The sequence below is a fragment of the Falco biarmicus genome, chromosome 14, assembly GCF_023638135.1.
Source record: "Falco biarmicus isolate bFalBia1 chromosome 14, bFalBia1.pri, whole genome shotgun sequence".
NCBI classification, from domain to species: Eukaryota; Metazoa; Chordata; class Aves; order Falconiformes; family Falconidae; genus Falco; species Falco biarmicus.
Window position 1 is genome coordinate 24,112,277 of NC_079301.1, and position 13,509 is coordinate 24,125,785.

A 13,509-nucleotide genomic window follows, 5' to 3' on the forward strand; every position below is an offset into this window, starting at 1 on the left:
GTGCCTGGTGCCCTGGCCCCACAAGCCTCGTACCCATGGAAGCTGGCACAGACACCCTGCCAGCAGCACTGGTGCTCCCGTGTTCATGGGGATCATGCACGGGCTTAGGTGCAGGGGCCTTGCTGCTCCTGGCTGCCCGGACCTGATCTCTTCTTGCCCTTTCCACCAGCATCATGCTGCTTTTTGAGTCCTGCTTTTCCGCTGGCCTCTTGTGCCAGACCTCACTTACATCCCACTGAGCTGCGTCCTGCAGAGCCACGGTGTGGGCTGTGGGGCTGTGTGGGGCAGGTGCCTGGCTCCCTGTCTGTGCTGCTGTGCCCTGCTTGCTGAAGAGAGAAGCCGGTGCCTTTGCCGCCTCCTGTTCTGTGGGAGCGAGTGGCGAGCGCTGCTCCTCTTCCTCAGCAGCTGCAGCCAGGGCAGCAGCTGCTGGCTCGGTGTTTGTGGAACGTGCCTGGTCAGCAGACACATCCTGCTGGTGCCCAGCTGTGACTCCTGCCGCGTGTGTGCCAGAGCTGCTGGGACGGCAGGACCCCTCCAAAAGCTCTGGGAACAAAGGGTTGACCCAGATGCTGTGGATCTTGATGTCCTCTTCCTGGGACAGTTCTTTGGTGCTGATATCTTCCCAGCAACCAAGCTTGGACAGGGCCCCTGGGTGGTTCTTTGGCACTTGTGGGACTAAGGCCCTTTCTGCCTTCGCCCAGTGCTTCCCGCGGACATGGGCTGCCATGCTTGCAGGACTTCCTGCAGGACTTCCCCTCCTCGGGTGCTGCCTGCGGGCCAGCTGTCTCCACTGCAGCTCTGGCAGATCTTCCTCTTTCCTGGAGCAGTGTGCCACAAGTGTCACATCCTCTGGCTTCCTAAGAGCCCTCCGTTGGCTCCGCACCGACTTGCCTATGAGGATGCACTTGTAGCGTCCCACTGGTGCTTTGGAGCCTTGCTGTACTGCTCGTGCCTGGTGCCCTGGCCCCACATGCCTCCCACCCATGGAAGCTGGCACAGACACCCTGCCAGCAGCACTGGTGCTCCCGTGTTCATGGGGATCATGCACGGGCTTAGGTGCAGGGGCCTTGCTGCTCCTGGTTGCCCGGACCTGATCTCTTCTTGCCCTTTCCACCAGCATCATGCTGCTTTTTGAGTCCTGCTTGTCCGCTGGCCTCTTGTGCCAGACCTCACTTACATCCCACTGAGCTGCGTCCTGCAGAGCCACGGTGTGGGCTGTGGGGCTGTGTGGGGCAGGTGCCTGGCTCCCTGCCTGTGCTGCTGTGCCCTGCTTGCTGAAGAGAGAAGCCGGTGCCTTCGCCGCCTCCTGTTCTGTGGGAGCGAGTGGCGAGCGCTGCTCCTCTTCCTCAGCAGCTGCAGCCAGGGCAGCAGCTGCTGGCTCGGTGTTTGTGGAACGTGCCTGGTCAGGAGACGCATCCTGCTGGTGCCCAGCTGTGACTCCTGCCGCGTGTGTGCCAGAGCTGCTGGGACGGCAGGACCCCTCCAAAAGCTCTGGGAACAAAGGGTTGACCCAGATGCTGTAGATCTTGATGTCCTCTTCCTGGGACAGTTCTTTGGTGCTGATATCTTCCCAGCTATCAAGCTTGGCCAGGGCCCCTGGGTGGTTCTTTGGCACTTGAGGGACTATGGCCCTGGGCGCCCTCGACCAGTGCTTTCCGTGGACATGGGCTGCCATGCTTGCAGGAGTTCCCCTCCTCGGGTGCTGCCTGCGGGCCAGCTGTCTCCACTGCAGCTCTGGCAGATCCTCCTCCTTCCTGGAGCAGTGTGCCACATGTGTCACATCCTCCGGCTTCCTAAGAGCCCTCCGTTGGCTCCGCACCGACTTGCCTATGAGGATGCACTTGTAGCGTCCCACTGGTGCTTTGGAGCCTTGCTGTACTGCTCGTGCCTGGTGCCCTGGCCCCACAAGCCTCGTACCCATGGAAGCTGGCACAGACACCCTGCCAGCAGCACTGGTGCTCCCGTGTTCATGGGGGTCATGCACGGGCTTAGGTGCAGGGGCCTTGCTGCTCCTGGCTGCCCGGACCTGATCTCTTCTTGCCCTTTCCACCAGCATCATGCTGCTTTCTGAATCCCTCAAAAGGCACCGGTTTGTCTCCTGTGCAGCTGTGGTGTTGGCTGTGGGGCTGCAAGGGGGACGCCTGCAGCTCTGCATCCTGCCGGCTGCATCCCACTCACCACAGTAGACCCGAGGAGATGGGACAAGCTGTCGGGGTCTGCTGGCAGCTTCCCTGCTCTGGGAAGAAGATTCGGAAGGTGCTGCTGCCTGCGGCTGCCCATGGCCCACCTGTGGGCAGGAAGAGCAGGAGTCAGGTGATGGAGGTGGCTACATTGGCTCAGCAGCCCCCCCAGTGCTGGCAAGCCCAGCCGCAGCACCAAGAAAGATCCATGTGGCCCCGTCCCACCGCCACCACCCCGTCCTGCCCCATCTCTCACCTGGTGCAGGGTCTGCAGCCTGGGCAGCCTGCTCTGGTGCTGGGGGCGGGTGTTCGCCTCCTCATGCGTGGGCATCTTTGGCGGCGTCTGCCGCTGACCTGCCATGGTCACCCAGGGGAGATGCTGCCTCCTGAGGGAGTCGCTCTTCTGGGAGTGGACACCCCAGGGCTCTCGCCCCTTAAATACCCCCACGGTCACCGTGGAGACCCGCATCACATTGGCCTCTGGGCATGATGCGCTGCCTGCATCACAAAGCCCTGGGCAATGGCTGTGGAGACGCCCACGCCCCACCCGTGAGCACCTGCGCCCCTTTTGAAGTGTCTCACTTGGTGAGGGACGCCAATGGCAATAGCTTTGCCACCAGGCTCTCCAGCATCTTTGTTTTTTGGCAAAGTAAGCCTGCACGGACACGATGCGGGTGGGTTCTCTCCCGTTGCTGGGGGCTGCTGGCTGACACCGAGAGGCGTGGGTGTTGTCCGTGGGCAGCTGCCTTCCCACACGGTGAAGCTTCAGCACTGGCATCAGCTGTGGCTCTGCTCCTGGTGGTTCTGCCTGCTCCGGGCTGAGCGCTCTGGGAAGGGGAAGCATCCATGAGTGTAGGAATGGGGATGTTTCCGAGGAGCAGCCCTGTGGTTTTCTAAACCTTCTGAGTACTGGGAGCCGAGCAGCGCTGGGCTCTGGGTGTGCCCGGGGCAGCTGCTCTGGCTGAGAGCGCCCTTCCCCTGCGATGCCTCTGCTGTCTCGCTGTCTGCCATGGGCTCTCCTGCCAGGTTGGAAGGGGGTGGCGTTTCTGTCTTGGCTGAAGTGCGTAATTGATGGACGCGACCAGAAGGGGCAGATGTAGGCCTGTACGCCTTCAGCACCTTCCTAAGGGGCTTGTGCTGCTTTCCCCCCACAAAGAGGGAGAGTCTGTGTTTCATGATGTGAGGTGGCTTCTTGTCTCTTGCCGCAGGACAACAAGCCATGGATCTCCCTGCCCCATGGAAAGGGTATCCGCCTGACCATTGCTGAAGAAAGGGACAAGAGACTGGCAGCCAAGCAGAGCAGTGGGTGACCTCCAGCTCGGGTCAGCCGTGGTCCTTTCAGTGTATTAATTATACCGTTTGCCAAGTGGCGGTGTGAGTGGCTGAGGAGCATCCAAGGGCTGGAGGGAGCCATGCTGTGCCAGTGTGAAGCCACACTCCGCTCTCTAGAAGGGCCTGCTGATGCGGGGAGACTCCTGGTGACCCGACCAATCACCAGAACCATCTTCCAGAAGGGCAAGGGGGAGCGGTAGGAGACCCTCCAGGCTGGTCCGTTCCTGGGAAGGTGCTGGCAGAAACGCTCCTGGACACCGTTCCCAGGGCCATGCTGGAGGAGCAGGGCTCTGGAAGAGCCAGCTGGGCTCTCCCTGGGGCCAGTGGTGCCAGACAGGCTTGAGGCTCTCTGGGATTGCCCCTGGCCGCGGGACTGAGCAGAGAGGGGAGGCTCCGTGACCAGTGCCAGGGGTGGGTGGTGCATTGGCCGGTGAGTTGGGCTTTGGCGGGGGGCGGTGCTCAGCATCCTGAGCCCAGCTGACAGCTGCTTACTGGCATGGATGGTCCCTCACGGGCTGCTCTTCAGTGCCTTTCCTCTGGAGGTGGAGTGTTGGGGTCTGCAGCGTGTCTGCAGACGAGTTAGTTGACTTTAAAGACTTAGTCGTGTTCCTTTAAGACAGCCCCAAAAATGACAAGTATGTGAACAGGATGTGTAGAACCGGAGCTTAGAACCTCAGCAAACGGGCACCTACAGCAAGAGCAAAGAGCAAGCAAGAGGAAGACGACAGCAAGCCTATCAGGGTCTGACACACGTACTATCTAAGATATATAAGCAATCTGTCCAGATAATAAAGGCCATTCTGGCCATTTTGTCTGAACCCAGCCACGTAGATATAGTGTTTTTATGTCCGTCTTGACTTGCGTCACCTCGACGTGCCGATATGATCCCAGTAAGGGGTATCAGGAGGAGACCCTGAGACTGTGCCCCCGATAAGGGGTGTCAGGAGCAGATCCTGAGGCTGTGACCAGCGGGTTGCTGGGGAGGTGGAGCCTGGTGAAGCGGAATAGCACAGCAGGCGGCTGCTAGATCCCGGGAGAACGTGACGCCGGTAAGGTGAGCCACCAGGGACAGCATGGGGACTAAGTTCTCTAAGGAAGATACCACTGTGCTGTCAATGTGGAAGTTAGTGTTACAGAAATGTGGAGCTACTTTAGATGGGCTGCGGTTAGGCAGTATGGTATTGAGGGCCAAGAGACACGGAGTAGAAACGTCCACCGTGACTGCTCTTAGTGTGTTGACCTGTGACAATTTAGGATCAACACTGTCGGAAGCTGTGATGAAAGAGGACAAAGAGGCGTCGGGGCATTTGGCTACACGGGGACTGCTTAGAGATGCTGTGGGGGGCTTAAAAAATGAGCAAGATGTGAGTGGGGGCTTGAAAAGTCAGCAAGACGCGAGCGGGGGTGTATCACCCAAACCTGCCCTGGATCCCCCTCCAACTACAGACAGGAGGGGGAGGGGGAGGGGGAGGGGGAGAGTCCGTGCCCCTTACCAGACGCCACTCCTGTATGCCCCAAAGCCCCTAAATAAGCCCAGCAGCATTGACCTATGTTCGGTAGCGATTCCGAGGACAAGGACAACAAGGAGAAACCTCGGTGGACCGATCCCTGCCCCCCTGAGTCCCAACGGCATTTGTGCCAGCCCACACTCCCTCCTCCCCCAGCTTCTTCTCCTTTCCCGCCTGCCCCCTCAGCTCCTCCCCTGCCTCCACAGGATGGAAACGCCAAAAATCCAGAATCGTGCCCAGCTATGACAAGGTTATCAGTCAGAGGCGGTGAAGAATGTGGAGGTGGTAGTAATCCAGTATCCAACGTTACGGTAACGCCGCGCAACCCTTGGCAATTTTGGCAGGCTGTAAAAGATGGGGCACTACAAGAGGGGAACTGGGATTTAGTAGGACATATAGACGGACCGCTCCTTGATGTTACTACTCCTTCCACCGCTGCGCCGCATGCATATCCTGTTACGACAGGAGATGCGGGGCTGCTGGTAATCCTAACGTTCATACACCGTTTGCTTGGAAAATAGTGCAGGACTTTCAAAACACTGTTTCTCAGTACGGGGTGAATTCGCCGGCTACAATGCAATTCTTGCGTGTGCTTACCACGGACACTTGGACTCCTTTTGATAGTTCTCAAACGGCACAGATCATGTCCCAGCCTGTGCAACTAGCGGTCTTCCACGCAACCTGGCGGGTAGCTGCGCAACAGCAAGGGCTGCCGAATCGAAACCTTCCGCAAGATGATCCCCGGGTTGGTAATGGGCCTGATGTGTTGGTGGGTACTGGGCAGTATGCCAACCCTCAACATCAGGCTCAGTGCCCCCCCCCCAGTATTCGATCAAATAAAAAATTTAGGCATGCAAGCAATAATGAAAACTGCACAATTAGCAGAGTCAATGAGCGTTATCCAGCAATTAAGCAAGGCCCAAAAGAACCATTTTTGCCATTTGTGGAAAAGTTGCAACATGCTGTTGCCTCTCAAGTGTTTGACCCTCACCTGCGTGCCATGCTAGTAAGGCAATTAGCCAAAGATCGTGCTAATGCTGATTGTCAAAAAACAATCGAAGGATTGCCAGGAGGACCCAGCTTAGAAACTGTGATATCAGCCTGTGCCAAGGTAGGTGCCTTGGAACGCAAAATAGCAGTAACGGCTGCTGTGCAAATGCAATGTTACTCTTGCGGTAAGTCAGCACGCCTTAAACAGGGCTGCCCCTCCAAAAAACAATGCGTGGCAAAACCTAGACTGTCCACGTCAGAAATTCCTTGTTTCCACTGTGGAAAGAAAGGACATTTTGCAAAGCAATGTCATTCTCGTTTTGATAGAGAAGGATTCCACGCACCGGGCCAGGGAAACGCTCACAAGAGCGCGAGGAGGCGCGCAATGACACTAGTACCTCTGGCTGCCACACCAACCAGCCAGCCAGCCTCATGGGAGCAATTATCAGGGAGGACCCAAGGATCAGCAGGGATGGATGGATGCACCAGTGAATCGGTAACTCTAGCCAACCATGGAGTGTTTAAGGTCCGTCTGAATGCTCAGGGGCCAACAGGGAAGGGCCTTAGTGCCTTACTGATAGGTCGATCTAGTACTACTTTACACAAGATCCAAGTCCATGTTGGTGTTATTGATGCAGACTTCACAGGTTAAATATGTGCCTTAGTTTCCACACGGGTGCCTCCTGTTACAATTCTGAAAAATACAGGCCTTGCTCAACTTGTGCCTTTTGTGAGTTGTGTTTCCCCAACAGAGCCTGCATGGCGGGGTGATGAAGGATTCGGCTCCACAGGAATACCTCAAGCGTGTTGGACGCAAGAACTATCTCCACAACGACCTAACCTGACCTGCACTGTGGCGTCATCGGGAGGTACTCCTGCACAAGTGAAGTTGAGCGGTCGGTCTTCTGGATACCGGAGCAGACGTAACTGTCATATGGAGCAAAGACTGCCGCCTCAAAGGGCTTTGGTAAATAACGCAGCGGGAGTTGTAGGTCTGGGGGGCATGACTACTAGCTGCTTGTCTGTAAAACCTATACAGATCAAAACACAAATGGACAGACTGCCTCCGTCTGGCCATATGTTACCACCGCACCACTCACTTTGTGGGGCCGAGATTGCTTAGGACAATGTGACAGAAAGCTTAGAAATAACTAGATTAACAGGAGATGGAAAACTTAGAATAATTAAAATTCTCATTGTCTGCACAAAGAGGAGCTTCACAGTGTGACTTGGCAAATGAGGCGAGGAGCTTCACAGTAGGACTTGGCAAATTAGGCCCGGTCCTGGGGCCCTTTGTACTGATAAGGTGGACCTGGGATGCTCTGTGTGCCGATAAGAAGACACCGGTATGCGAACCTCTGTGCCTTGAGGTAGGAAAACCGGATCTGTCCTGTTTTATGGATCGGAAAAAATTCAAGACACGACTGAGTCTGCGCGAAGAGTGAAGGTGAAAAGTTCAGAGTGAGGGAGACTACTAAGCCTTCATCCTCAACGACCCCCCGCGAGCACCACCAGGAGGCAGTGAGCAAGTGCAAATGGGAGGAAACTTATGTTAGTGACTTCTGGGTAGACTCATTATCCTAACCCAACCTCTTCTTGGGCATCTATTGAGTATGTATGAATGTATACTTGAAATCACACGTGCACAAAGAGGTCGGGGCAGCAGGTGCTTTTGGAATTATCCACCCTGATGCCCGCCGGTGAATTAAACGTGCCTGCTTTATAGCCTATGCTGAGTTGCAGAGTTTAATTCCGCACGTCAAATGGGGAGTTTGTATCACCACGGATTTTTAACTGGGACCAACGTTCTACAGGGAGCGAAACAGCCTAGCCTTGGTCTCACTTGGTTAACCGATAAACCAGTATGGGTAGATCAGTGGCCCCTGCCCCAGGAAAAGCTGTGTGCCCTGCATGGATTAGTTAAGGAGCAATTAGACGCGGGCCACGCTGAAGAATCCCATAGGCCGTGGAAGACCCCTGTATTTGTGGTAAAAAAGAAATCAGGTAAATGGCGATTGTTGCGTGACCTGCGTAAAGTCAATGCAGTGACGGCCTCTATGGGGGCCTTGCAGCCAGGATTGCCGTCTGCCACCGTGACACCAGTGGAGTGAGACATTTTAGTTACTGATCTGAAAGATTGTTTTCTTACCATTCCTTTAGATCCAAAAGACAAAGCCAAGTTGGCCCTTACAGTACCAACTAGAAGTAGCTCTGAGCCCACAAAAAGCTACCACTGGACCGTGCTGCCTCAAGGCATGAGAAACCTGCCAACCATTTGTCAATGGTTTGTAGCCCAAGCCCTGAGCTCAGTGAGAGACAAATACCAAGATGTTTACTGTTATCGTTACATGGATGACATTTTGCTAGCAGCACCGTCAAAAGAGCTGCTGGAGACAGTTGAGAAGGATGCCAGGCACAGTTTAGCAGAGTTTGGATTGACTGTAGCTCCTGAAGAAGTTCAGAGGCAAGGGCCCTGGAAATATCTGGGCATGAATGTGCTGAAGAGAACTGTGTCTCCACAACCTATCAAATTGAAACTGGACGTAAAGGCCTTGAGCGATGTCCAAAAGCTTGCAGGAATGCCGAATTGGCTATGGCCTTATTATTTAGGCCTTACTAATGAACAAAGGCCACCTTTTTGGCAACTTTTAGAAGGAGACACAGATCTTTTAGCCCCAAGGCATTTAACACCTGCAGCCTTGGCACTTGTGAAAGAAGTCAAACAGTTGATCTCTGCACGACATGTGTGGCGTGTAGATATCACGCTTCCTTTAAGTGGTTTTATTTTAATGGACCAGTCTTCTCCTTATGCTATGCTGGCCCAGTGAAAGCAGGCTTGGGAAGATCCACTGCATGTGCTTGAGTGGTTGGTTCTGCCTTTGCAGCCTAAGAAAACCGCTGTTGGATGGTACAAACTTGTTGCCGATTTGATCATAAAAATCCCAAAGTGATGTTTAGAGTGGACTGGAGTTGATGCGTCAGCTGTGATTAGCCCCGTACAACAATTCTCTTTTGAATGGGCGCTGTCAAACTCTACTGCCCTCCAAGTGGCTCTTGCCAATATTCAAGGGCAAGTTCAGTACCATCATCCACCTCACCCACTTTTGAAAATGACTGTAGATCTAACTTTGCAGCCACGGCAACTGAGTCAGAGACGACCAGTCAAAGGTGGCACAGTATTTGCAGACGGGTCTGGAAAAAACGGGGAAAGCCGTAGTTGCTTGCAAACAGAATGGGCAATGGCATTCCCAAATTGTGTATCGGGAAGGATGCCCGCAAGCTGTAGGGTTGCGGGCTGCGGCCTTGGCATTTCAATCCTTCCCAGGCCCTCTTAATCTCATTACTGATTCAGCCTGTGTGGCAGCCCTCCTTCCCAAGTTAGAGATGGCTGTCCTTGGCCATGTCAACAATCCCAAGCTTTTTGCACTTTTAACTTTAGTTTGGGAAGAGATTCGGAAACGCCATTCTCCATTTTATGTTACGCATGTTAACAGCCATGCTTCCCTACCCGGTTTTGTAATTGAAGGCAATGCTAGAGTTGATGCTCTGGTTTCTGTGGCTCTGTTGGTGCCTGTTCCTGATGTCCACCAGCAGGCTTTGTTAGCCCACCAATTTTATCATCAGAATTGGCGATCCTTGTATCATCAGTTTGGTCAAAAGGGTCTCTCTCAGGCTGCTGCAGGCAGTATGGTTGCAGCCTGTGCAGACTGTCAAAATGTTACCTCCGTGCCCGATTATGGAGTTAATCCTAGAGGCCTTCAAGCTTTACTGCTTTGGCAAACAGATGTAACTCATTACAACGAGTTTGGCAGACAAAAACATGTCCATGTTACAATAGATACATATTCTTCTGCAATGATTGCTCCTGCCCGCACAGGTGAGACCACTCGTGAGGTCATTCGGCCCTGGCAACGTGCTTTGTCTGTGCTCGGCGTCCCCCTTGCGATCAAAACGGTCAATGGACCTGCCTATAACTCTAAGTCCGTCAGTCAGTTCCTTTCCCTGTGAGGGATCTCCCCCAAATTTGCTCTTCCCCATTCCTCCCGGGCCAAGCCATCGTTGAACGCTTGAATGGTACTCTCAAACGCCTGCTTGAAAAACAGGGAGGAGGAATGAAGGGAATGACCCCAGAGGCACGTTTAGAGAAAGCACGCTACGTTTTGATCTTTTTGAAAATCTCTGCCGACCGTGCGGTGCCTCCCATTGTGCGGCACTTTGTGTCAATTGGTGCTAAGCAGCAAAAGCACAAAGGCGTCTTAGTACGCCTGAAAGACCCTTGTACCTTGTACACAAAGGCATTCGTCAGGACCGCATGGATTGTTAACCTGGGGGAGAGGTTATGCTTGTGTTTCTACAGATGAAGGTCCGCGATGGATACCTGCTGGCTGTGTGCGGCCTGAGCTTAGCGTGCCGGATCGTGGGAGCACCGCTGCCGCCAGTCAACCCAACAGCTAATGTGCGGTCTCCTTAGCACAGCAACTGAACCCGTCCTGGTTTGGTGTGTCTGTGGTGCAAGGCAGTCAACCTTTCCACACTTGTCTGATCGATGTGGCCTTCCTCAAAACTTGCAACGTGTGTTAACAGACATCATTGCGTAAAAGCGAACGTACGATTTTGACAAAGACTTTGGGGAATGAAGGACCTTACTGAAAGCCTTCCGATATTTGGGATAATTGGTTACCTCTGTATAACGTTATACCGCAAGAAGTTGATATTGTTGGCACTTTGAATGCCGACAGTTGTTTTTCTGTAGATGCTAATGTAGTAGGAGGCCATGATGGGACCATGACACCCGCATAAATCAACCCGTGAACATGTTGATAAGCATAATGCGCTTAAACGCCATATAGCTTTAGATGAAGCGTGTAATGACGTAGTTGATTTATGGAACCGATGGGAACATATTGCAGCAGCTCTTCGCTTACCCGGAGCAGCAGCAGGGAAAGCATTAAAAGAGTTAAATCACCTTCTTTGTTAGGTAGTTAAGAATGTGAGTCAAACCTCTAGTGTTCTGGGATTGTTAGCTGATGATTTGCCAGGAGTACAACACGCAGTTTTACAAAACAGAGCAACTATTGACTTTTTGTTGTTGACTCAGGGACATGGCTGAGAGTATTTTGGTGGCATGTGCTGCATTGATTGTAGGCGCCCCATTGCAGCAACATGTTACCAAAATCTGAGAAAATGTCGGGCTTTTGGCATCGATTCACTCGACTGGCAGGACTGATTGTTTGCTACTGCCTTGTTTGCCATTGTGTTTGCAAAGGACCCTGCAGCACACAGCAAACCTGGTACTAGCTGTTCAAAACCAAAAAGGGGGATTTTTTGGGGTCTGCAGCGCGACTGCAGATGCGTTAGTTGACTTTAAAGACTTGTCTTAAAGTCGTGTCCCTTTAAGACAGCCACAAAAATGACAAGTAAGTGAACAGGAAGTGAAGAACCGGAGCTTAGAACCGCAGCAAACGGGCACCTACAGCAAGAGCAAAGAGCAAGCAAGAGGAAGACGGGCAGACACGGGCCCCGTGGAGCGAGGCCAGCGGAGGCCCCATCTGGTTGGGAGCTGGAATGCCAGCGGCATGGGCAGAGGCCGAGGGCACAGGCTCTGCTCAGCGTGGAGAAGAGGGAGCACAGCGGCTCTCCAGCTCTGCCTGCTGGCGTGGGCCTTGCCTGCGCGGGTCTTTCTGCCAGGGTGGAGCAGGCACACATGAGCCCTGGGGGAAAATGGTCAGCTTTTATTGGCCTCAGAAAGCATGCAGGGGCCAGCAGAGGCTGGCGCCACGATGTCCTCAGGGCAGCTGAATGCGTGAGGCGCAGTCCCGGCAGCCATCCCTCCAGTGCCTCCCTGCGCTGCACCTTCCGCATGCAGCACGGGCTCAGGGGCAGCCGGCACCTTCATGGGCCCCGCTGGCAGCAGGGCGCTGCTGCTCTCGCTGTGCCGTGATGCAGGTACAGGAGAAAGCCCTGCGCAGAGCCCTGAGCACCCTGCGGAAGAGGGAGGGCCGTCGCCGTCGAGCTGGGGTGTGCGGCAGGGCGGCGATGCCTGTGGAAGAAGGAGAGCTGTAGGCAAGGGGCTGGGCAGGTAATGGGCAAGGTCCTGCCTGCTCCCCACCACCGAGGGCTTTCCCCAGGGAGGGGTGTCCAGGGAGCGGCCAGCCCCTCTGCACGCAGTCCTGCTGCCCTGGCCTGGGTGCAGGTCGCCGGGACAGCCGGACCGGGCCTGCCCTGGCCGAGGCAGCGCTCGACTCGGACGTACCTGGCTCATCCTCGGGCTCATCCCTGGAGCCGGAGCAGGGCGATGTGTTACCACTCTGCTCGGAGGTTGCCTGGCCCTCCGGGGGAACAGCGTGGGGGTCCTGGAAGAGCTCCAGGCTGTCTTCCCACTTGTCGTCCTCCTTGGCCAAGACCCCTGGCGCCTCCTATAAAAACAGGAACAACAAAGGGAGAGCTAAGCATCCGTCACTGGATGCGGGGAGAAACCGGCGCTTGGGGATGGGGTTTCGTGGTAGGCTTGGCAGTGTTAGGTGTCGGGTTGGCTGGGCTTACGGTCCTGCAGCCAGAGGAGGGCTGCGTGTCGCCTCTGTGCTGGGAGGTCGCCTGCATGGGGAGAGCAAGACTAAAGGCGGGGGCGGGGGCCGGGGGGGTGGTGGTGGTGGGGAGGAGATGGAGAGGATGTCCACCAGCCATGTCCCTGCCACACATGCCCCGGGCGCCGCGCCTGCCTCCGGTACCTGGGGATGCTCGGTGCTGGCCACGCGCCCCTGGCTCACCTGGTGCCAAGGCTCCCAAGGCAGGGGACAAGCTGTCTCATTGTCTCCGTTCTCTGCTGCTGGGGCAAGGTGTGGTGTGGCGGTGTTGTCCACAGCATTTTCAGGCAACAAAAAAGCCCCTTCATGATCGTGTGCTGCCGGGGAGACGATGGCTGCACTAGCCTCTCCTGGATGGTCTCCAGACATGGGAGAAGCCATGTGTTCTCCATCCTGGCATTCGTCTGGGACAGGAGAGGCTGTGCTGGGCTCTCCCCGAGGCTCTGCAGCCAATGTAGACTCGCTATCCTCAGTTGCTGCACGTGGTTTTACTGCCATCGCCGCATCCATGCTTTGTGCTGAGTGCCGCTGTTCCACCGGCTGCTGGCTGCGTTCTTGGATCACAGCCTCAAGCTCGTGCAGGACATCACTCATGTCCCACCAAGCTGCGTCCTGCAGAGCCACGGTGTGGGCTGTGGGGCTGTGTGGGGCAGGTGCCTGACTCCCTGTCTGTGCTGCTGTGCCCTGCTTGCTGAAGAGAGAAGCCGCTGCCTTTGCCGCCTCCTGTTCTGTGGGAGCGAGTGGCGAGCGCTGCTCCTCTTCCTCAGCAGCTGCAGCCAGGGCAGCAGCTGCTGGCTCGGTGTTTGTGGAATGTGCCTGGTCAGGAGACGCATCCTGCAGGTGCCCAGCTGTGACTCCTGCCGCGTGTGTGCCAGAGCTGCTGGGACGGCAGGACCCCTCCAAAAGCTCTGGGAA

The 13,509-nt window shown here is 55.3% G+C and overlaps 1 protein-coding gene across 2 annotated transcripts in view; it reads left to right on the forward strand.

Annotated features, from left to right (window-relative positions):
- Positions 1 to 3,541, forward strand: part of LOC130158590 (BCL-6 corepressor-like protein 1) — a 38,774-nt gene extending 35,233 nt beyond the window's left edge. The window contains exon 18 of one of the 2 annotated variants that reach the window (XR_008825411.1): positions 3,389 to 3,541. The gene's annotated coding sequence lies outside the window, so the exon portion shown is untranslated. Of the gene's footprint in view, positions 1 to 2,053; positions 2,165 to 3,388 lie in introns of those variants that run through there. The other variant, XR_008825412.1, reaches the window with a different exon arrangement.
- Positions 3,542 to 13,509: the final 9,968 nt, after the last annotated feature.